Source organism: Oncorhynchus keta, chromosome 1 (assembly GCF_023373465.1).
Source record: "Oncorhynchus keta strain PuntledgeMale-10-30-2019 chromosome 1, Oket_V2, whole genome shotgun sequence".
NCBI classification, from domain to species: domain Eukaryota; kingdom Metazoa; phylum Chordata; class Actinopteri; order Salmoniformes; family Salmonidae; genus Oncorhynchus; species Oncorhynchus keta.
The window spans coordinates 67,041,102-67,066,484 of record NC_068421.1 but is presented as its reverse complement, the minus strand read 5'-3'; the positions used below and the strand labels follow the sequence as shown (position 1 = coordinate 67,066,484).

General features: G+C 40.3%; 1 protein-coding gene and 1 long non-coding RNA gene across 4 annotated transcripts in view; both read right to left on the bottom strand.

Moving 5' to 3' along the window:
• LOC118391440 (neuroligin-1-like) overlaps nt 1-25,383 on the bottom strand; it is a 275,657-nt gene that overhangs the window by 66,352 nt on the left and 183,922 nt on the right. The window lies entirely within an intron of this gene.
• LOC118391451 (uncharacterized) overlaps nt 8,614-25,383 on the bottom strand; it is a 63,499-nt gene continuing 46,729 nt past the window's right edge. Inside the window, exons 2-4 of one of the 2 annotated variants that reach the window (XR_004827143.2) lie at nt 17,706-17,733; nt 8,950-9,289; nt 8,614-8,866 (exon numbers count right to left, since the gene is read on the bottom strand). This is a non-coding gene — a long non-coding RNA (uncharacterized LOC118391451). Of the gene's footprint in view, nt 9,290-17,705; nt 17,734-25,383 lie in introns of both variants that reach the window. The other variant, XR_004827142.2, reaches the window with a different exon arrangement.

The following is a 25,383-nucleotide window of genomic DNA, read 5'->3' as shown; positions in this document are numbered from 1 at the left end:
CCTCCAGGCAAGCTTCAATGCCATACAACTCTCCTTCCATGGCCTCCAATTGCTCTTAAATACAAGTAAAACTAAATCTAAATGCATCCTCTTCAACCGATCGCTACCTGCACCTACCCGCCTGTCCAACATCACTACTCTGGACGGCTCTGACTTTGAATACGTGGACAACTACAAATACTTAGGTGTCTGGTTAGACTGTAAACTCTCCTTCCAGACCCATATCAAACATCTCCAATCCAAAGTTAAATCTAGAATTGGCTTCCTATTTCGCAACAAAGCATCCTTCACTCATGCTGCCAAACATACCCTTGTAAAACTGACCATCCTACCAATCCTCGACTTTGGCGATGTCATTTACAAAATAGCCTCCAATACCCTACTCAACAAATTGGATGCAGTCTATCACAGTGCAATCCGTTTTGTCACCAAAGCCCCATATACTACCCACCATTGCGACCTGTACGCTCTCGTTGGCTGGCCCTCGCTTCATACTCGTTGCCAAACCCACTGGCTCCATGACATCTACAAGACCCTGCTAGGTAAAGTCCCCCCTTATCTCAGCTCGCTGGTCACCATAGCATCTCCCACCTGTAGCACACGCTCCAGCAGGTATATCTCTCTAGTCACCCCCAAAACCAATTCTTTCTTTGGCCGCCTCTCCTTCCAGTTCTCTGCTGCCAATGACTGGAACGAACTACAAACATCTCTGACACTGGAAAAACTTATCTCCCTCACTAGCTTTAAGCACCAACTGTCAGAGCATCTTACAGATTACTGCACCTGTACATAGCCCACCTATAATTTAGCCCAAACAACTACCTCTTTCCCAACTGTATTTAATTTATTTATTTATTTTGCTCCTTTGCACCCCATTATTTTTATTTCTACTTTGCACATTCTTCCATTGCAAAACTACCATTCCAGTGTTTTACTTGCTATATTGTATTTACTTTGCCACCATGGCCTTTTTTGCCTTTACCTCCCTTCTCACCTAATTTGCTCACATTGTATATAGACTTGTTTATACTGTATTATTGACTGTATGTTTGTTTTACTCCATGTGTAACTCTGTGTCGTTGTATCTGTCGAACTGCTTTGCTTTATCTTGGCCAGGTCGCAATTGTAAATGAGAACTTGTTCTCAACTTGCCTACCTGGTTAAATAAAGGTGAAATAAAAATAAAAAATAAATAAAAAAGATGTGTCTGTTACTTGAATGTGAAGAATTGATTTAGGCTGCAGTCTGAGGTGCAGTTAACTCTACTGAATTTATCCTCTGCAGCAGAGGTAACTCTGGGTCTTCCTTTCCTCTGGCGGTCCTCATGAGAGCCAGTTTCATCATAGCGCTTGTTGGTTTTTGTGACTGCACTTGAAAAAACGTTCAAAGTTCTTGACATTTTCCGGATTGACTGACCTTCACGTCTTAATTCTTAGGGATCAAATCCCGTTAACGGGATCGATTTGACAACATCCGGTGAAATGGCAGAGTGCCAAATTCAAATTAAATTATTAGAAATATTTAACAAATAGGGTTATCTTCTGTATAACATCCCTACCTTGTCACAACTGATTGGCTCAAACAAATGAACTATGAACTGCTATAGGCACACCTGTTAATTGAAATGCATTCAAAGTGACTACCTTATGAAGCTGGTTGAGAGAATTGCAAGAGTTTGCAAATCTGTCATCAAGGCAAAGGGGGGCTACTTTGAATAGTGTTGATGTCTTCACTATTAAAATTAAAATGAAGAAAAACGGACACAGTATATTTGACATGAGTTACCTTGTGCCACCCTTATCTGGTGCCACCTTTGAGCTCCATTCAACCCCTCCCATCTATCTTTTAACACCATCCATATTGGCTTTCTATTTGCCATATATTTTTCAACTGTGCTGTGATGCATCACAAAAGTTCTGAATCTTTTGATTCTCAAAGTTTCTACAGATTGTAAATTAAAGATTTAAAAAATTCTCAAAGTATTATATTATAGATCAACTGACTATAACTTTTCAAATCACCAAGTAGTGCTATCTGCAGAGTTATTTCCAGGTAAATGTTGCAATTCTTCAGCCTTTCCTGGACCAGTGACCAAAAACAAGATACAGTACATATGGACAGTACCAAAATAAATGACCTAATGACTCTGTCTCTTCGCAGCAAAGTCTGCAGAGCTGGGAAGGTGGTATCCCCCAAACATATAACATTCCGTTGGTTACAGAAATGTTGTATAATAATTTAAATTGAACAATTCTACATTTTTTGTCATTAAATTAAACTCTTTAACCATTTGTTGGTCTTTAATGCAGGGCCAACAGACAAGCTCCTTTACATTTTCCCCCTTCTACTTGCCTCTTCCATTTTTGTGGTAACGCTGCAATTAGTTGGTTGTCATTTTTGGTAGAGCAGACATCTTCATATATCTTTGTTAGTTGCATGTGTGATATAACTCCACCAGTCCTATTTATGATATAATTTACAAAGATGATACCTTTTAAAAGAAATAAAAATAATTATGTAATCGAAAAATAATGATTTTTTAAAATCAATTCGTATATTTGAGTTTAACCACAATATTTGTTGTATTATTTGGTGGATTTAACTGAAATTGCTAAAAAAAATTGATGGCTTGTTTTAAAAATAGCAATATTTCGGAGATTATTTCATTTTGAGAAGTTGTAATCTGAATAAATGGGGGAAAAGGCCATTCTTGAACATGGGGTGAGCCATTCTTACTAATTTGCTCGAGAAAAAGTTTGGATTGAAGTATAAATTTTGCATGACTGACACCTTTGGTGAGAGGTATTTAATATTTAATCATTTATTCCCTCCGAATTGATATTCTTTATATAAATAGGCCCTTTTTATTTTCTCTAGCTTGCCATTCCAAATACAATTTAGTATTTTTTGCTCATACAATTAAAAAAATGGTCGCTAGGTGTAGGCAAGACCATAAGCGAATAGGTAAACTGGGATATGACTAAAGAGTTAATCAGGGAGATTATTCCACAAATAGACAGGTATTTTAAATTTCCATGATAGCAAGATCTTATCTATTTTTGCTCCATTTCTACTAAAATGTATTGAGTGAGATAATTTCTTTATTTCGGGATATGTATACCGAGTATGTCAACATCACCGTCAGATCATTTTACTGGTAAACTACACAGTAATGTAAAAGTTGTATTATTTTGTGATTGAATACGTATTGTAAATAAGAATTTGTTCTTAACTGACTTGCCTAGTTAAACAAAGGTTAAATGTTTAACATAAATGATGGACTTTATGGAACAAATCAGTCATTTATTGTCGAACTGGGAATCCTGGGAGTGCCTTCTGATGAAGATCATCAAAGGTAAGTGAATATTTATGGTGGTATTTCTAACTTCTGTTGATTCAAAAATGGCGGATATTTCTCTGGCTGGATTGGGCTCTGAGCACCGTTCTCAGATCGTGCCTTTTCCGTGAAGTTGTTTTGAAATCTGACACAGCGTTTGCATTAAGGAGAAGTCTATCTTTAATTCTGTGTATAACAGTTGTATCTTTTATCAATGTTTATTATGAGTATTTCTGCAAAATCACCAGATGTTTTGGAATCAAAACATTACTGCACGTAACAGCCAATGTAAACTGAGATTTTTGGATATAAATATGCACATTATCGAACAAAACATACATGTATTGTGTAACATGATGTCCTATGAGTGTCATCTGATGAAGATCAAAGGTTAGTGATGAATCTTATCTCTATTTGTGCTTTTTGTGACTCCTCTCTTTGGCTGGAAAAATGGCTGTGTTTTTTGAGTTGGCTATGACCTAACATAATCATATGTTGTGCTTTTGCTGTAAAGCATTTTTGAAATCGTACATGATGGGTAGATTAATAAGATTTTCACATTTCCCCAGAGAGCTCTTCTTTGTTTAGGCTCCAACACCATCTTAAGCCTTAGCCCCATCCCTAAATGCACAAGAGTCAGCATGGTATTGTCCTCCATGAAGTAGTCTCTACTTAAACCCAGCTAAATTCTGGGAAGCAATGATTTTGAGAGCTATAGCAACACTTTTGCAGTTGGCCATAGCTATATTTTTCAAAAAATCTGCGGTAGCAAAGATGATCGTTATACTAATCAGGGAAGAACCCATTCTGTTATTGACAGAAGCCTGTGACATAACAAACATTCGGACTCGTCTCACGGCATGTCCAACCACTCCATTATCTTAGTCTATCATGACTAGCCAGGAAGGATCCTGTCTTTGCGTATAGCTCAGTGCTTTCTCCTTGACTCAAATAGGCTGATAAGTTTTACCATACACATTTTATTTTTTACAGCGCTACTGTGAAGTAGGAACCAGCGTCAAATGCCTCAAATCCTGTAACCAGTCACTTGTGTTTAAAACTATACACAAAACATTGAGGACACCTTCCTAATATTGAGATGCACACCCATTGGGTATCTCACTGCACCCCCATATGCCATGTCTTGAAATATGCATATAGACGGATTAAAAGTAAAAATACATCATAAAACTCTGACAGACAGCTTTCTAACTCTGCCCATAACTTTTGGACATTACTCCCAGAAGGTATGAATTATTGAGTTATTGTTAGTTTTACACTTAAGACATGACTCTCTCATTCTTCCGGAGGACCTGAGCCCTAGGACCATGCCTCAGGACTACCTGGCCTGATGACTTCTTGCTGTCGCCAGTCCACCTGGTCAAGCTACTGCTCCAGTTTCAACTGTTCTGCCTGTGGCTAAGGAACCCTAACCTGTTCACTGGACTTGCTACCTTGTCCCGGACCTGCTGTTTTGGACTCTCTCTACCGCACCTGCTGTCTCTAACTCTGATTGGTCGGCTATGAAAAGCCAACTGACATTTACTCCTGAGGTGCTGACCTGTTGCACCCTCTACAACCACTGTGATTATTATCTGACCCTACTGGTCATCTATGAACATTTGAACATCTTGGCCATGTTCTGTTATGATCTCCCCCGGCATAGCCAGAAGAGGACTGGCCAACACCTCAGAGCCTGGTTCCTCTCTAGGTTTCTTCCTAGGTTCTGGCCTTTCTATGGAGTTTTTCCTAGCCACCGTGCTTCTACAATTGCAATGCCTGCTGTTTGGGGTTTTAGGCTGGGTTTCTGTACAGCACTTTGTGACATTGGCTGATGTTAAAAGGGCTTTATAAATACATTTGATTGATTGTGCTGTAGAATTAGTGAAGTTTGTCTCGTGTAATAAATTCTATACATTAATTTATACTGGATTAAGCATCATTTTCTGTTAACCGTAATTTTGTTCATTACGTTCCAACACTTATCTTGTGCCAACATCAGTTTATTTTTAAGTCTTGGTTCCAATAGTTAAAAAAAAATTCTAAGAGAATGTCAGTTGGATGCACCACACACCTAAATGAGCCACAGATAAATTGAGAGCGTTGCAGCCAATCCATAAACACAGTGTAGCAGCTTGCCTAGCGGTTAAAGCATTGGGCCAATAACGAAAAGGTCACTTGTTTGAATACCCAAACCGACAAGGTGAAAAATCTATGTGCCCTTGAGCGCTGAACTACTGTGGTTGACCCTGTAAAACAACACATTCCACTGCACCTATCCAGTGTATGTAACAATACAAATATTATTTAACACCTACAAAGTACCTCATCAGCTGGCCGCATTGTTGGGACAAGAACAGAGGCAATTGCATTATACAGCTCTTTGTTTTTCACGTCACAAGAAGCAGCAGTAGGAGGAGGAGGAAAGTAACATATGTTCTCAGTGGAGTCCAGTACTGGCTGGCTGTGAATCATCATATGATACAGTAGAAGCCTCGTTCTCTCTGCAGCCTGGCTCTTGCTCCTCTCCCTGTGACTGCTGGCCATTACAGACCATGTTGTCACTTCTTTATTAGGACCTTGAAAGGAGTGGAGGAGTCAGGAGATAGGGCATTGCACAGGAGGCTTAGTCCCACGCCAAGCCTAATTAGCTCCAACTTCAGAGGACCAGCGTGGGAGGAAGGGACAGCCGGAGAGGGTGCATGCCGTTGCCCGGCCCCCCTTCCAAAATAAAACTGATGAAAGGGAAGGACCCGCGAGACGGGAGTCGCAAAACAAAACCCCAATCTGTCCAGAGCGTACCTGCACAGAGGAGAGGGGGCATGAAGGGGGGTTGTATGGAGAGAGGCAGCCGGGCCGGGAATGGGCCAGCCAGGCAGACTCAGACACATGCCAAGGCTATTACACTCCTCCACACACAGCCTGGGAAAGCAGAAGGTGACTGGAAGGTTGTTGGAATTAGCCAACTAAAAAGAACAGGGAGGACAAAGCGTAATTGGCAGACCAACTGCCTTCCCTTGCCTGAAAATGTAATCAAAACTAACAAAGATGTTTTCCGGTTCCAGTGGCATGCATTGAAACGTGTGGCCTTTCCGTAGCTTTCTTTTGCAAATTACTATGAATTAACAGACTTATTTCCTAAAATGTATCAATACTAAACATAATTTTAAGGTATGGGGCATTCATTGTGTGACAAGAAATAACTAGCAGGTCTATTACACTCGAGCAGCTAGAATTTGCCCATCCACAATTCAACTGTGGGAACATGGCAGCTATGAACACCAGTCAGCAGAAAGAGCTGGACGCTACTATACGAGAGATTGTTCGTGATGAGATTACCTCTGCCTTCAATTTACAATTAAAACTGGTAAATGAATAACTGGTATTGCTCACATATTCAACCAAAGTGGAAATTCTGCAGAAGACAGCCAAGTGCTGGAGGTATAACTCCATGACCTGGAAACAGCACAAGCTAAGTTGGAAGGGATAATAAAACTCTTAAAAGAGAAAACGGAATCACTCAAAAATCATTCCTGTGAATTCAAAGTGAGGGGTCACAGGACTTGAAACTGGTGTGGAAGTGGGCAACAACTTTCTTCATGAGCAATCTTTTCTATGAACTGTTCAGACAGGAGAAGCTGGGTCCCATGCCATTGATTAACATTGATGACCCCACGGGTCCTCTCCAGAATGGGTCTCACTGTATGATTGTACGAATACACATCTTTCAAGTCAAGCGGCAAATTATTCGCCTTACAGCGGAATCCGGGGGTCTGACATACGCAGGTGAGGAGATTAGCATAAACCCAGACCTGATTTCAGAACTGCTAAAACAGAGTGATATCCCAGCTACACAAAGTAAACCTGAGATGCGGCTTCATCCACCCGGCAAAACTCATCTTGACCTTCCAGAACACAACACATACGTTTTCCACATCCAAGGATTATTCAAAAAACGAACACAAAACGGGATAAGCCGACAGATGGAACCCCATAAATGGCTCATTATTCAGGCAGGGAAGGGGGGGGGACGATTTATAGAGGATCTTCTGGGTGGGGAGCGACCAATGGGTGGGGTTTTCCTGTGGGTCCTGCTTTTTATTTTACATCCATGGGCCTATCAACCCTAAAGACATTTCGCTTATTTGATTTCCTTGCGGAGGGAATAACTAAACTGTTTATATTTGGCCACTGTTTATATTCGGCTGTTAAATGCAGTAGTTCACGCTTTCAGTTTTGCACAAATGCCGCCATTCATCCATGGTTTTTGGTTAGGGAAGCTTTTAATAGTAACAGTGGATACAACATCTCTAATGCACTCACCGAAACATTTCCCAGTCCGAGTGATCTAAACAATCTTGGTCAGACCAGCGTTGATCCTAGTCACGGGTACAACCTGTTTGATTTTCTGCCTATAGGACGGTAGGAGCAAGATGGAGTCATGGTCGGATTTGCCGAAAGGAGGGCGAGGGAGGGCCTTGTACGCATCACGGAAGTTAGAATAGCAGTGGTCCAGTGTATTGCCCACGCGAGTGCTGCAATTAAATCTAATTTTATTAGTCACATGCGCCGAATGCAACAGGTGGAGACCTTACAGTGAAATGCTTACTTACAAGCTGAGACTTGGCGCTCCGGTACCACTTGCCATGCGGTAGCAGAGAGAACAGTCTATGACAAGGGTGGTGCAGCTGTAGAACCTTGGTGCAGCTGTAGAACCTTTTGAGGATCTGAGGACCCATTACAAATCTTTTCAGTCTTCTGAGAGGGAGTACATTTTGTCGTGCCGTTTTGAAGACTGTCTTGGTGTGCATTGACCATGTTAGTTTGTTGGTGATGTGGACACCAATGAACTTGAAACTCTCAACCTGCTCTACTGCAGCCCCGTCGATGAGAATTGGGTCATGCTCGGTCCTCTTTTTTCCTGTAGTCCACAATCATCTCCTTTGTCTTGATCACATTGAGGGAGAGAGGTTGTTGTCCTGGCAGCTCACTCGTCATTGTCGGTGATCAGGCCTACCACTGGCTGGTCTAGTAGAAATTCATCCTTCCAGCATGGTGATCATCACCTCCATGTTGAAATTACCGCATGGATACCAGTAATCACGTCATCGGGAACTAAGGTTGACTTCTGTCAACAGGATTTTGTATTGGGGGAGAGAAAGGTGTGTTTCATAGTTCTCAACTAATGTCTGTCCAATTGGGCGTGGTCACTGAGTGAGCATAGTTTACAATTTTCTCATTTAGAATCTAAAATTACATTTAATCTTTTCACAAATATTTTCATATTTAAACACTTAAATTGTACAACAATTTCATGTGAATCTGATAGAATGTGTAGACTTTCCAAGATACAATTTATGTAATCTTAGAATCTGATATAATGTCCCAGACACCAACTGATCTAACATCATATTCTTTAAGTACCAATGGACACTTTCAACTGGTTGGATTACAGAAATATTGTACCTTTCCCCAACCTTTTGATGTTACCATACTCTATGTAAACGAAGGGCTTTACAAGTGTCCATTCTGTAGGGTGGAAAGAAAAGGGGGAAAGGTATTTATGGGGGTCATGAACCTCATACAACAGGGCAACGTCATGACAGTCTCACCTTGTTGGATTCAATCTTGCCATTAATCTGCAAGTTGCAAACCAACATAAAAATGACTGTGGGTTGTCCTGGTTGTGGACCATCGTTGTGGTCCCCCTCTGGTGGTTGACCTGGGTAAGGGTTATGCGAATGAAGCAGGCAGCTCGAAGGCTGGGCAGCAGATGTCCAGTTGGTGACCACTGTTGCGGTCCCCCCTCTGATGGTCTACCTTGGTAGGTTTTCTGGAAGCTGCCAAGCATCACAGGAATTGCCAGGGGATGTCTGGGTTGGGGTTCTCCGTTGGGGATCTCCGTTCCGGACCTGTCGTCTGGTCATCTAGACTGGAAGACCTGGGCAGTAACTTAGGCAGATGTTAACCACGCACACACACTCAAGAAATATATAATTACATTTCCTCCCAAATGAGTGCCGTTGCTGCACTAACTGATGGTTGTATGGGGAAGTTGTTTATGACTCTATCAGTTCCTAAACACAATTAATAAAATCATAACCAAAAGACAAATACAACATCTAGTTATCACACGTTAATCATCTAATTGGACTGTATTCTATATACGTCCAATGTCTTGGCAACATGACTATCATAACGTTGTTTTTAATGTCATGTCTAGGGCTTTCTAATTTGCGGGGTATTGCTTAGCGCGCTATCCTAAGTTGGTAACTACATAACAGCTGTAAGGCACTAGTTTTGGGCAGTCTACAGAGGTGAACTATGGACTTCTGGGGATAAACTGGTGAGTATGGTAGCTGTAGGGTCAAAGGCATCAGGATAAATTTTCAATTGTTCCCAGGCTGGCGTTTTGCTAGGACCCTTAAGTGATCCTGGCATAAATCCTAATTGGATGTTCTGTTGTAGATATGCGTTTATGCATATAAACATGTTAAGGGAAGAAATCCAAGTATCCTGGTAGACTACAACTTGTTCAGAATGAGTCTGATGTAATCAGGTAATTTTCAGGTCAATGCCTGGAGGGCAGTCAGAATTGGTGTCGAGGGAGTCTGTAGTGGTTTTATTACACTATTGTGTAATCTTCCACTATTGTGGTGGCGATAGGTATGAAGAAGTCTATTTCATAGCTATGTTATCCATGGAGGAGCTAACCTCACGACGGAAGTAGTCTAAGCACTGAACCAATCGTACACAGTGTGATCATGGTTCATGACTTCTAATAGCTTTCTTCCTTAATTGAGGGTTCTATTTATTATTGGTATGTGTGTTGACCATAAGAAGAGTGTTCTGGAGATTCCCTTACACGTGTTGAAATCTGAGTGACAACTAACTCCTCTGTCACTGTTATCAAGAGCAATTCGACTTGAGGTCTCTAATCCTCTTACTGATTGTTGCTGGACTGACTGTGGTATTGTTACTGGTACTCAAGGGGACCAGTTGTCCTACCGATTTATTCTGAAATGTTATTCCACAGGAACACATGATTAGAGCATTTTACTATTTTAGCCATTTGTTCTGGAGAAAAAAGTCCACTGAACTTCTTCTACGACCAGTGTGTTACACCTCAGTATTATGTTAGATGTGTTCTAAGATTATCCCCGTCTAGGGGGCTGTCTGCTAATCACTTTTCTCATATTGCAGTTTACAACTAGATGTTTTGTCTGCTCTGAGAACATCGAACAATGTTTGAGAGATGAGCGATATTGTCGTGCCCAAATCAATTAGTGCATGACAAGTTAAGCAGTCCTCCAGGACTGTTTCCAGGTGTGGATGTTTAGAGTCGCGTTTAGTGGACATATTCCCCACAAAGTGGAGTGGTTGTTCACAACGACGTGATGTGCCATTTCTGTTCAAGGTGAAAGCAGATCAACTTTTCAGATTGTGAATGGGCTTGGCTTTAACAAAGCTTTTTAGCTTTATCTTCGCAACCTTTGTATCAGAATCTATAGACAAAGCCTGTGGAATTGTTTCCTGATAATGCGGGCCCTGGATAGGGTCTGGAGTGGGAGCGGGAGAAATTTGAATTTTAACATCCTTGCTAAGGGTGTTAATTCCTGTGGACCTGGTGTCCGGTAATTCCCGTCTAGTCCTTGTAACTTATCTTTTACCCTTTTCTCAAGTTTTTCTCACTTTAGTTCTTCACGTAGTGGAACTTCTAGAGAACATTGGTCTACGTTTTGATCGTCCTTTAACACTTTGTTACCCTTGTGCTTTGACACAAGGGCAGGAACGTAGCGAACAGGTCCATTGTAGTGGTAGTCGTTTCGATGGCGACATACTTTACAGTTATTTCGACCGCGGAGGTTATTGGACTAGTGGTTTCGTGGTGGAAACCGTTGTTGTGAGTCATCTCTCAACACTCCAATACCTGATAATGCACCCTCTAACTGGAGTGAGTGCTCCTGGTCAAAGTTCAAAACCGAGTGGTCAGGGTTCTTAGCATTGTGATCTTTTGATGCTTCAAAAGCTGTGCTTGCAAGCTCTCTGAGTTGTAAGATAGGCAAGCCAACATGGGTTGTAGGTCCCAAGTAGGTAATGAAGGTGGGATACATGTTCGACAGAAACATTTGTTTGAATGGTAACAGCTCTTCCCTTCCTGTTTCAGTGAGTAGGCCAAAGTAAGCTGAACGAAGCCTGTGATAATAAGCTTGTGGGTGTTCATTCTGAACTTGTTTGACAGTGTTAGCCAGTGTTAGCGAGTCGCAGAACCACTGAATTCTAATTTCAAAGCTGTTGAAAGTTTAGTGTAGTCATTAAGCACGTGTTGCTGTTGTAGACGAGTGAACCTCGTCACGTGTCTATTTGGCGTTTGCTTCAACAGGTAAACCCTGTCAGAACCCGTAGTGTTTGGGTAGCCATCCAATGCCTCCTCTATGTCAGCTAGGAACGTCTCAGTATCGTTTGGCTGACCTGGAACGGGGTCAAAGGGGGGGGAAATTCTTGACAAGTTTGTCAAAGTGTTCCGCGCCAAGAGGGCGGAGAGGGTTGGCTTATCCTGTGGGGAAATTGGGGCCCGAAAGGCCAAGAGGAGAAGCCAAGCTTTGGCTTTGTTGGCGAAGGCACCATATTACTCAGTGCCAAATGGCCAAGAGGAGAAGACTGAGGGACAGATGAGGGAGGCAGTCTCAAACCTTCTATTTTCTTCACTCCTTTGACTATCAGACTCTGGCTGCTTGGTTAGGTAGTCACGCTATATCGCGTGACTTTCTGGAATTCCACCAGATTGTACCTAAGGGTGGTATTCCGCTACATTGCAGAGTCCACTTGAGCGCTTAGAGTACCGATTTCACACTTGCTCCTTTTGGTCTCAAACATATCTGTCATTGTTTACATAAAGAGGTTTTGAGTACAGAGTGGGAGATTCAGTGATGAGATTTCCTCCGCTTGGTTAGAAATCAATATTTCCATCTTCACATCTGAGTTCTCTCATCATTCAGTTGGTCAGCGACTTCAATGAGTCCTGCTGACATGTCATCCAACTTTGTCACTGTGTTCATTAACTGTCTGGTCTGTAGCATGTTGAGTAGAATATTGTTACTTTGGGTAACCTTCAACAAAACTGCCTGCATGTTATCAAGTTTTGAGCTCCTGTTTGTAGATAAATCTGACGAGTTTTGGCTAAATCGAGTTGTTCCTGTAGAAGACGTATTTGTTCCTGTAGAAGACGATTTTGTTGAAGATTACAATTACATTAAATTGTTCAGTTTCAAACACAGTTCCATCGGTAGCAGAATGTTTCCCTTTTCTGCATTTGTCATTAGTGTCCCGGTTCTCTCCACCTCACCTGTCCCTTTATCTCTACCGTTACCTGCATGTGCTTCAGCTGTGCACAGCGGTATTGGACCGATGCCAATCTCGGATGGCAAGACACCAGGGCTACACTGGAGAGAACCTCTACAAGGCATGCGCCCGATGGGTGACTTTGGAGAGCGTTGTTCGCAATTTCAGTTGTTTTTCCACTAATGGCATAATTATGGTTGATATCGCTGCTGAGGTCAGAGATCAATCCATTTATGGGTGGAGACTAATTAGCGAGTGGGGACTACCCCCTCTGATAGCTTGCACATTATTAGAACATTTGAAAGGAAAAAATGTTTAAGATTGGTTTTTACATTGGAAGCTGCAAAGACGATTTTAATCTATTTATAGACGTTAATGAACCATCAGTACTGTAATGTAGGAGTTGGTTGTGAATGAATTTGCAAAAGCAAATTTGAATTGATTACAGAGGATGGATCAGGATATCTGGGAATTAAACTTTAATTAACCTGAGAAGTTGGTTCATCTAGGTTACTATTGGAAAGTTTAAAATGTCTCATTTAATTGGAAGAACCTGAAAAGGCATGTTCGACAATTTAAATTATTAAATTGAATGAGATGATGATATCCAATCAATTGAGATTGTCTGGATTGTCATAAGTGCAAAAAGTAGTTAAAATGTTAGGGTACATTGATGACCAGGTTCACATATCCCTAAGGCCAAAGCCACATGGGATTCCCACTGACATCCTTCTGTACTCGGGTTACTGAATGTGCTTTGCAAAATAAAATTTGACTGATTGATCAATTTTAATGATAAATCAAAACTGTATAGGCTATTTGGAAATTAAACTTTTATTAACCTGAGAGCATTTCCACATCTAGGTTATTGTGGAAAAGTTTGAATTGTCTCATTGTAGAAAACCAATCAAATTGGATATTATTTATAAGATCCACCTGAAAAGGTAAGTCTGGCAATTTTACTTATTAGTTAAATTGAATGAGACATTAATATCCAATCAATTGAGAATGTCTGGATATCATAAGTAACCACTTGTTAAATTTCATCCACATTTGAGTGTCACCTAAATAATAATTTTTATTTAAATGTACTGGCTATTCTTCACCACCAGAAGTCACTGATGGCACACGCTGAATTCAAACAGAAGTACAAAGGGCGGGACTTCATCGTGCAAGCTGGAGGAAATTCAGTGTGACACACGAAAACAAAATGGCTGCTGTTTCTTTTTAAGCTGTAGCATCTGGTGCTAAACTAATCCTATTTGCACAGAAATCTTGCTTCCAAGCACAAAATAGGGTCCCCTTCAGCAAGGCAACAGTTTCACACAATGTTTTGCCGGAATGCGCGGTAAACAAAGATATACACCATTGGTCTACTCACATTGAAACGTGAGAGATACCGATAATTATCACTAGCCCTGTGTCATTGCTCGAGAAATTAATAATGACCGAGCCTACCGCTTCTGAAATCCGGGAGGCAGAAATAGCACAACGTTTGGCCAAATGCTCTATTTCTCAAATTTGTATAAGTAGCTGGATCGTGTCCTAGCACTTAGAAATCTACTCACTTATTTTTCAACTCATAAGACACTCTGACGTCATCAGATACGCTACACCAGGACCAGTTCCAAATGGCAACCACACACACACACCACCAATACCTCTTGTCTACAACTCCCCTGCTGTATAATATAATCTGGGTGTATTATGTAATCTGCTTTTCAATTTATATAGGCTGAATCAAAATTAAAACGTCATTCTATTTTAGATCCCTCGCACTGGGCATCATTAATGTCGTGTCCCTGACTGATTACATTTTATGACAGGCTATTTTATCAAATCGATTACCTAACATTTGTTTGATTGATTACGTGATTGAATTAAACCTTGCAACAATTAACTTGTTAATAACCTGGGGCACCACGGAAGAGTGTTTATAGAGCTGCTGTCTTCCAAATAAATTCATAAAGATCTGAAGATCTTTTATATCAATAGCAGTCAATTATTAATCGTCAACTTATTCAGTCTTCAACAGTGAAGAGGTGACTCTGGGATGCTGGTCTTCTAGGTAGATTTGCAAAGAAAAGCCATATCTCAGATTGGCTAATAAGAATAAAAGATTAAGATGGGCAAAAGAACACAGACATTGGACAGAGGAACTCTGCCTAGAATGCCAGCATCCTGGAGTCACCTCTTCACTATTGACGTTGAGACTGGTGTTTTGCGGGTACTATTTAATGAAGCTGCCAGTTGAGGACTTGTGAGGCATCTGTTTATCAAACTAGACACTAATGTAATTGTCCTCTTGCTCAGTTGTGCACCGGGGCCTCCCACTCCCACTCCTCTCTCTATTCTGGTTAGAACCAGTTTGCGCTGTTCTGTGAAGGGAGTAGTACACAGCGTTGTACGAGATCTTCAGTTTCTTGGCAATTCCTTGCATGGAATAGCCTTCATTTCTCAGAACAAGAATAGACTAACGAGTTTCAGAAGAAAGTTATTTGTTTCTGGCCATTTTGAGCCTGTAATCGAACCCACAATTGCTGATGCTCCAGACACTCAATTAGTCTAAAGAAGGCCAGTTTTATTGCTTCTTTAATCAAAACAACAGTTTACAGCTGTGCTAACATAATTGAAAAACTGTTTTCTAATGATCAATTCGTCTTTTAAAATGATAAACTTGGATGAGCTAACACAACGTGATATTGGAACACAGGAGTGACGGTTGCTGATAATGGGCCTCTGTACGCCTATGTAGATATTCAATTAAAAATCTGACGTTTCTAGCTACAATAGTAATTTACAACATTAACAATGTTTACACTGTATTTCTGGTCAATTTGATGTTATTTTAAATGGACAAAAAATGTGCTTCTCCTTCAAAAACAAGGACATTTCTAACTGACCCCAAACTTTTGAACAGTAGTGTATATACTGTATTTTCTACCATCTATTGCATCTCGTCTATGCCGGTCGTTCAGGGCACATCTATATATTTACAGTGGGGCAAAAAAGTACTTAGTCAACCACCAATTGTGCAAGTTCTCCCACTTAAAAATATGAGAGAGGCCTGTAATTTTCATCAAAGGTACACTTCAACTATGACAGACAAAATGAGAGAAAAAAAATCCAGAAAATCACATTGTATGATTTTTTATGAATCTATTTGCAAATTATGGTGGAAAATAAGTATTTGGTCACCTACAAACAAGCAAGATTTCTGTCTCTCACAGATCTGTAACTTCTTCTTTAAGAGGCTGCTCTGTCCTCCACTCGTTACCTGTATTAATGGCACCTGTTTGAAGTTGTTATCAGTATAAAAGACACCTGTCCACAACCTCAAACAGTCACACTCCAAACTCCACGATGGCCAAGACCAAAGAGCTGTCAAAGGACACCAGAAACAAAATTGTAGACCTGCACCAGGCTGGGAAGACTGAATCTGCAATAGGTAAGCTTGGTTTGAAGAAATCAACTGTGGGAGCAATTATTAGGAAATGGAAGACATACAACACCACTGATAATCTCCCTCGGGTCAAAATGATCACAAGATCGGTGAGCAAAAATCCCAGAACCACACGGGGGGACCTAGTGAATGACCTGCAGAGAGCTGGGACCAAAAAAACAAAACCTACCATCAGTAACACACTACGCCGCCAGGGACTCAAATCCTGCAGTGCCAGACGTGTCCCCCTGCTTAAGCCAGTACATGCCCAGGCCCGTCTGAAGTTTGCTAGAGAGCTGGACGATCCAGAAGAAGATTGTGAGAATGTCATATAGTCAGATGAAACGAAAATATAACTTTTTGGTAAAAACTCAACTCGTCGTGTTTGGAGGACAAAGAATGCTGAGTTGCATCCAAAGAACACCATACCTACTGTGAAACATGGTGGTGGAAACGTCATGCCTTGGGACTGTTTTTCTGCAAAGGGACCAGGACGACTAATCCGTGTAAAAAAAAAATAATGAATGGGGCCATGTATCGTGAGATTTTGAGTGAAAACCTCCTTCCATCAGCAAGGGCATTGAAGATGAAACGTGGCTGGGTCTTTCTGCATGACAATGATCCCAAACACACCGCCCGGGCAATGAAAGAGTGGCTTCGTAAGAAGCATTTCAAGGTCCTGGAGTGGCCTAGCCAGTCTCCAGATCTCTACCCCGTAGAAAATCTAGGGAGGGAGTTGAAAGTCCGTGTTGCCCAGCAACAGCCACAAAACATCACTGCTCTAGAGGAGATCTGCATGGAGGAATGGGCCAAAATACCAGCAAAAGTGTGTGAACACCTTGTGAAGACTTACAGAAAACGTTTGACCTCTGTCATTGCCAACAAAGGGTATATAACAAAGTATTGAGATAAACTTTTGTTATTGACCAAATACTTATTTTCCACCATAATTTGCAAATAAATTCATTAAAAATCCTACAATGTGATTTTCTGGATTTTTTTTCGTCTCATTTTGTCTGTCATAGTTGAAGTGTACATATGATGAAAATTACAGGCCTCTCTCATCTTTTTAAGTGGGAGAACTTGCACAATTGGTGGCTGACTAAATACTTTTTCCCCCACTGTATATGTACATATTCGTATTCCATCCCTTTACTTAGATTTGTGTGTATTAGGTAGTTGTTGTGGAACTGTTAGATGACTTGTTAGATATTGCTGCACTGTCGGAACTAGAAGCTCAAGCATTTCGCTACACTCGCAATAACATCTGCTAACCATGTGTATGTGACCAATGAAATTTGATTTGAAGTTCGCTGTGTTCTTATTGTGTTATTACCATTGCACCATATCATGTAGACATGATGGCCTGGGTGCTCTACAGGTTAGCATATGTGCCCTATGTATTTTTGACAAGGGGGGTTGAGGAGAAAATAGACATTGTGTGACCTTACATGGCACAATAGAATATCCCAAAAACATTGTGATAAATAAACATATGCTATATAGTGGTTTGAGCTTATGTGAAAAACATAAACCCACTAACGGTCCCACTCAGAGGTTAATGATAAGAGATTAGCTACTTACTCGTTAGATAACTGTCCATTTGGCCCACCTGGAACAGGGAAAACGGAAAATGTTTCCATGTGGTCGCAAAAGCAAACTAACTACTCCTCATCATCAATAGGTTCCTCCATGTCTGTAAGTCACATGTTCAAATTGTATGCAGCACAAACATTCCTCATTTGTCGGCATTGGAACGCAATTGCCACAACTGAACCACTCGTCTGTGTTGATCCTGGGGATGGGTCGGAGCCCCGGTCCAGTTGCTGTTGCGGCCTTTGTTTCTAAAACTGTGGCTACCATCTGAAGTAGAATTTGCTTAAATTCTTCATCAGAATAGGCTGTTCTGGCTTAAATAAACAAGGTTTGAAAACATTGATGCCCCTCCATGAGGGTACTCTTCCTCCTCACTCGCAACTCTTTCGTCAGACTTCTTCTTTTTTTTTTGTAAGACAATTAATACGACTGTGCTGTCTTTAAGTTGCAATAATATGCAGAAATCCTTCTACCATTTCGAGGTTGCTAAAATTCTAATAGTTCTCCTAATTTCAGTTTGTGACAAAACAAGCAAGTGTAGAGAATCATTGTACCATCTAAACCACCGTAAAATATATTTTCAATAACCAAAAAATATTGTATTTTCGGCTGCTTGAAGCTGGTGTACAAAACCAAAAGTTAAAGATGCAAAAACGAAACATAAGAATGGGAAGCGTAAAAATAATGCACATAGAACAGATCTACCGCTTCTTACACTTGCTTCAATGAGAATGACAGATCTATAACTCATAGTTCTATGTGAATTTGGTCAGGTCAACCAAAAAGTTACATATTGCAGCTTCAGTATACTCACTACTTCTACCTCCCCCAAAAAATGTAATCTGTGGCATGAAGCTCCATATAAGTGCATATTGTGAAATTTCTACGTAGCAGAGTTCCCCCTACGACGGCGCTCATGTGCAGATCTTACCCATCTCCGCTGCTGTGGCAGTCGGCTACATAAAATAATAATCGAAAATAATCGAAAATATTTTAGGTTCACATTTTCTGACTCAAAACCAATAGTTCTTTTGACAAAAATAACTAATTTGTCCGTACGCTTTCAACTAAACAATGAACAGTTCAACAGATTTGTCAATCATGCATTCACTGACAACAGAGAGAGGCCTGCAGCCAGCAATTTTTGCAGCTGTCTCAGTTCTGCACTCCAGAAAGGGAGAGGGCAAACTCCACTGAACTAGTTTCAATGTATGGAATCACTTGGGAGTTTCTGGAATTTAAGTTAAACTTCTCCTTTAATTAATGTGTATGCACCAAATTCATATGATCCTACTTTTTTGATTCTCTGAACGGCATATTGTTACAATTAACTGAATTCCAACTGGTTATTGGGACAGACAGGAATGCCATTCTGGACATGCGGGACAAATCTAATAAGACGAACTACAATCCACAGGCTACCATTGATGCCTGGTGAGCTCATAACCCTAAAGCAAAAGAGTACACTTTATTCATACAGGCACAAAAAATGATCCTGAATTCGATTTCATACTATTATCTATTCCTCTATTTTCTTTAATCAAGAAAATAGACATTTGACATATGGGCCTACAGTACCGGATCGTAATGCTTATTAATACCAGATACAAATGAGCCTCTGAAAAATACTACTTTCTGTGAACAATTTGAAACTGAATTGAATGAATTCATAATTATTAACAAAAATTCAGTCGATGATCCTAAAATATTATGGGACGTCAAAGATTTTATTAAAAACAACACTACTGTAATTGCATCTGGGTTGAATAAATCCCAATTGGATTAAGGACATTAGTGACTACTCTCTTCAACGTCAAGACAGAACTAAATCTATTGATAAAACAGAGAGCAGAATTTGCCATTACTTCCATTGTAATCTTACTCAGTCGTCTACTAGCTAACAAGCTTCGCAGTAATGATCAATTAGTGAATATTGCTCTCACTATGGCTCTTTATCTTTGATAAACACATATTAAACTATTTTCTAAAATTGTCATTCCGTCTCAAAACCTAACCAAATTGATACATCTGGACCAAAGCGTGTTTGTTAAAAAACGATTATCCTCAGATTACCTGTGTCAATTACGTATTTCACATGCTTCATCAGAAACCAAAGCTCATTGTGCAGTTCTCGCTCTCGACACATAAAAAGCTTTTGATAGACAACAGTGCTAATACAGTATCTTTTTTGATTAAATAGTCAAGCCAACGTTCTTAAGCCGGGTCTGATACCACTGTTTACTGAATCATAGGAAACTATGCGGTTGAAACCAATGAAGAAGCCAATCCTCCACTTATAAAACATTGCAGAGTGACCCATATTATCGTCCCTACCCCTAACAATGGTCTCTGGAGAAACTGGAAAGTAAAGCGTGGAATATATAACGTTACCGCAGTCCGTTTAGGTCTCATCACATAATGTAGGGCCATGGGTTTCCCATCTTAGCACGTAATGTGTTCCTCCTTTTCATCTCTTTTCCTGATGATAAATCCACCCTTTGAACCCTGTGACACACACACACACACACATGGTTGCATGCACACACACATGATAATACAAAGTGAATGGATGAGGAGACTTTTTCTAGCTGAATGTTTCTGCAATCACTGTCCCTATTTTTGCCCTGATTTTGTGTGAGGCCAGGCATTGTGGGTGGCCAAGTAACATAACCAGGAGCCTCCGTATTTTCCACCGCTCTTCTCCCATGATTTTTCATAGTGAAAAAAATGCAATTTATGGCAGGAATCAGAAAGTTTGCAGCTCAGCACTCTGGCTGGAGAGATGGGGTTATCACCTCTATCTAGACGCTAGTGGGGGATGCAATAAAATCATACCACAGCCACAGGGCCCAGGCAATGAGATTTGCAGGACAGTTGTAAATGTTCAATAGCTTTTTTCCTGATGCAAGGGCACAGACATTTAACGGCACTTGCCTCCAGCTCTGAAAGGAAGTATTATAGTAGGTGTTTTGGAATGCTGCTTTTCACACAAAATCAGTCACACAGCACTGATACAAACAAAAAACACATTGCAAGCTATTATTTACAGCACTAATGCTAACATTGAATTAATTAGGCCAATTGTATAATCTCTTTTTCAGCTGTAAATAAACGTGGTTCAGACAGACACACTGTTGTAATACTACAGTGCATTTATCAGAATATCTGCATACATTTAATGTAAAAGGCTTAATTCTCCCAGCATACAGAGCAGAGCCGAGCAGAGCTCACACCCAGACACAGTGAGTATAACACATAGAGCCAGTGCCAAACATGGCCATTAAGTGAATTTAGCCCATCGGCGTGTCCAACTGATTCAGAAGCACAGCAGATTAGCCCAGGGATTCTCAGCTGGCTGAAACAGGGCTCTGGCTGGAATAGTCACAAACAGCAGCACATTACCAAAGAGAACAGATTTGGATTTACAGTACATTTTACAGTTGTGGTGGGTCAGAGTCAAAGACTGGATCTTGATAATATTGACCTGATATGTTGTGGGTCTAGGTGCACCAGTGGTGTCATACTCGTGACCGGTCCACGTATTGAGAGTCTCGGTCTTGTCTCGGTGTCAGATACATTTGTACTCTGTCTTGACGAGGTCTCAGACAGTGAGGACTTGTAATTTCTTCCTGAGATCAGCGGAGTTAATAATTATCAGCTCCCATTCAGTCAGCGCATAAAACCACTTCCCCAGGCCAAATACAGTGCATTTGGAAAGTATTCATATCATTCCACATTTTGTTAAATTACAGCCATCCTAAAATTGATTAAATGTTTTCCCCTAATCAATCTACACACAATACCCCACAATGGCTAAGTGAAAACATTATTTATTTATTTTTGGGGGCAAATTGATAAAAAATAGAAAACAGAAATTCGTTACTTACATATGTATTCAGACTCTTTGCTATGAGACTCGAAATTGAACTCCGGTGCATCCCGTTTCCATTTATTATCCTTGAGATGATTGGAGTCCACCTGTGGTAAATTCTATTGATTGGACATGGTTTTGAAAGGCACACACCTGTCTATATAAGGTCCCACAGTTGACAGTGCATGTCAGAGCAAAAACCAAGCCATGAGTTTGAAGGAATTGTCCGTAGAGCTCTGAGAAAGAACTGTGTCGAGGCACAGATCTGGGGAAGGGTACCAAAATATTTCTGCAGCATTGAAGGTCCCCACCGGCCAAACTGAGCATTCGGGGGAGAAGGGCCTTGGTGAGGGAAGTGACCAAGAACCCAATGGTCACTGACAGAGCTCCAGAGTTCTTCTGTGGAGATAGGAGAACCTTCCAGAAGGACACTGTCTCTGTAACACTCTACCAATCAGGCCTTTATGGTAGAGTGTCCAGATGGAAGCCACTCCTCAGTAAAAGGCACATGGCAGCCAGCTTGGAGTTTGCCAAAAGGCACCTAAATGACTCTCAGACAATGAGAAACAAGATTCTCTGGTCTAATGAAACCAATCGTCACATCTGGAGGAAAACTGGCACCATCTCTACGGTGGCAGCATCATGCTGTGAGGATGTTTTTCAGAGGAAGGGACTGGGAGTCAGGATCGAGGGAAAGACAAACAGAGCAAAGTACAGAGAGATCCTTGATGAAAACCTGTTCCAGAGCGCTCTGGACCTCAGACTGGGGCGAAGGTTCACCTTCCAATAGGACAACGACCCTAAGCACACGGCCAAGACAATGCAGGAGTGGCTTCGGGACAAGTCTCTGAATGCCCTTGAGTGGCCCAGCCAGAGGCCCGACTTGAACCCGATCGAACATCTCTGGAGAGACCTGAAAATAGCTGTGCAGCGATGCTCCCCATCCAACCTGACAGAGCTTGGGAGGATCTGCAGAGAAGAATGGGAGAAACTCCCCAAATACAGGTGTGCCAAGCTTGTAACGTCATACCCAAGAAGACTCGAAGCTGTAATCACTGCCAAAGGTGCTTCAAAGGGCTGAGTAAAGGGTCTGAATAATTATGCAAATGTGATATTTCAGTTTTCTACTTTATTTTTTATAAATGAGAAAACATTTCTAAAAGACAGTTTTTGCTTTGTCATTATGTAGTGTGTGTAGATTGAGGGGGAAAACTATTTAATACACTTTAGAATAAGGCTGTACTTTGCCAAACGGATGATGATTTAACAAAAGCGCCTTTGTGAAAAAAGCACAATCGTAGAACCAATGTACCTAACCATAAACATCAATGCCTTTCTTAAAATCAATACACAAGTATATATTTTTTAAAACCTGCATACTTAGTTAAAATAAATTAATGTTAGCAGGCAATATTAACTAGGGAAACTGTGTCACTTCTATGGCGTTCAGTGTAAGCAGAGTCATGGTATATGCAACAGTTTGGGTCGCCTGGCTTGTTGCGAACTGTGTGAAGACCAGTTCTTTCCTAACAAAGACCGTAATTAATTTGCCAGAATTTTACATAATTATGACATAACATTGAAGGGTGTGCAATGTAACAGCAATATTTAGACTTAGGGTTGCCACCCGTTCGATAAAATACGGAATGGTTCCATATTTCACTGAAAGAATAAACGTTCTGTTTTCTAAATTATAGTTTCTGGATTTGACCATATTAATGACCTAAGGCTCATATTTCCGTGTGTTTATTATATTATAATTAAGTCTGTGATTTGATATTTGATAGAGCAGTCTGAGAGTGGTGGTAGGCAGCAGCAGGCTTGTAAGCAGTCAATCAAACAGCACTTTCCTGTGAAGCACAGCGCTGTGTATGACTTCAAGCCTATCAACTCACGAGATTAGGCTGGCAATACTATAGTGACTATAAGAACATCCAATAGTCAAAGGTATATGAAATACAAATGGTATAGAGAGAAAAATTCCTATAAATTCATATAACTACAAACTAAAACGTCTTAAGTGTGAATATTGAAGACTAAAAGGAACCACCAGCTTTCATATGTTCTCATGTTCTGAGCAAGGAACTTAAACGTTAGCTTTTATACATGGTACATATTGCACTTTTACTTTCTTGTCCAACACTGTGTTTTTGCATTATTTAAACCAAATTGAACATGTTTTGGAGACTACATTTTTGAGACTAAATGCATTTTATTTATGTATTATATAAAGTTAAAATAAAAGTGTTCATTCAGTATTGTTGCAATTGTCATTATTACACGTGTATACAGTGGGAAGTTTACATTCACCTTATCCAAATACATTTAATTCAGTTTTTCATAATTCGTGACATTTAATCCTCGTAAAAATTCCTTGTTTTAGGTGGGTTAGGATCACCACTTTATTTTAACAATGTGAAATGTCAGAATAATAGTTGAGAGAATTATTTATTTCTGCTTTTATTTCAACTACACAACTACACGCCGTTTGGGAACTTTTTGGCAAAATGTTTGTAAACCCACTTCTCCAAGCGCCATTGCATAGGGCAGATGGAAAGACAGCAGTCGCACACAGAATGTTAAAGGATAAGCAGTCCATTCACATAATAAGGCAGTAGGTCCCAATCATAACACAACCATTAAGCATTTCCCAATCTAAATATACAATTATTACTTGCCATTGCAAAAATCATTTCACGTTGAGCACACAAAGTAACCGGTGACCTAAAGTTTACAGTGGAACTGACAGCGCTTTAACTACTTTGCAGATATGAAACAAACAGACAATAATAATATCAGTCAAAAATATAAAACTTCCAGTTTATGCTACAAACCCAACTTTATAACAGGTTATAAAATTAGGTTATATTTATCTCAACATTCCATGACGTACACTAAGGCATTGTTGGCAGAATATATGGATGCAGTTCAATGCATGATTAATATAATTCAACAAAACATTTCTTGGTAGTCCAAAAAATATTGCTATCAGGTTGGAAAATCACAGCTGGCTTGGTACTAATTGGTTATCCAATTAGCATATCTCTTGCGTTCTCAAATTCACTCTGGCTGTCTACTCCTATTTCAGAGAGCTCTCGTTTGAGTGTGCCAGAGCCCAGAACAACCGCTAAATATAACTGGTTTCTGATTGGCTGCAGCTCACCGGGCCTGGACAAGACAGATGTTTTATACCATTTTATTTACTGCAGTGTCTATTGATTGTCCAAATGCACGGCTGCTTTCCCACTCTATATTGCTATACAATATTCACAAATGCCTTAGTATACGTAATTCCCAAACATTCTAAGAATTTATGAAAAGTAGTCGCTTGTCAGAAAATGTTTTTAAAAAGTGGTCATATTCTTCCAGGGGGTGTATATGAGCAGATTTTAATAAGATTACATGTTGCTATAATGCTGTCAGTTCCACTTTAAATGCAACAATATTTCACACACAAGTTATTTCAAAGAGTTGGCTAACAACAGCAAGCGTGCTGCAATAAAAAAAAGCACAGTTCCACTCACCAGATGATGATCATTTCAAACTTAACTTCTTGTTGGAAATAATTATTGAAAAGGGAGAAGCTAACAAATTAGCAACAACATCCTCTTTGATAACACCTGCTGCAGCATCTGCAAACAAGCCGACAACAAAAGACAGCTAGCTAGACTGTGGGAAAACTACTGATCAATGTTGCGTAGTGACCTGTTGGCCTTCAAGAAGGCAACATTTTCCATATGTTTTTGTAAAATAAACCCAAAATAAACCCCAAAAATGTGATTGGTTGATTCCACT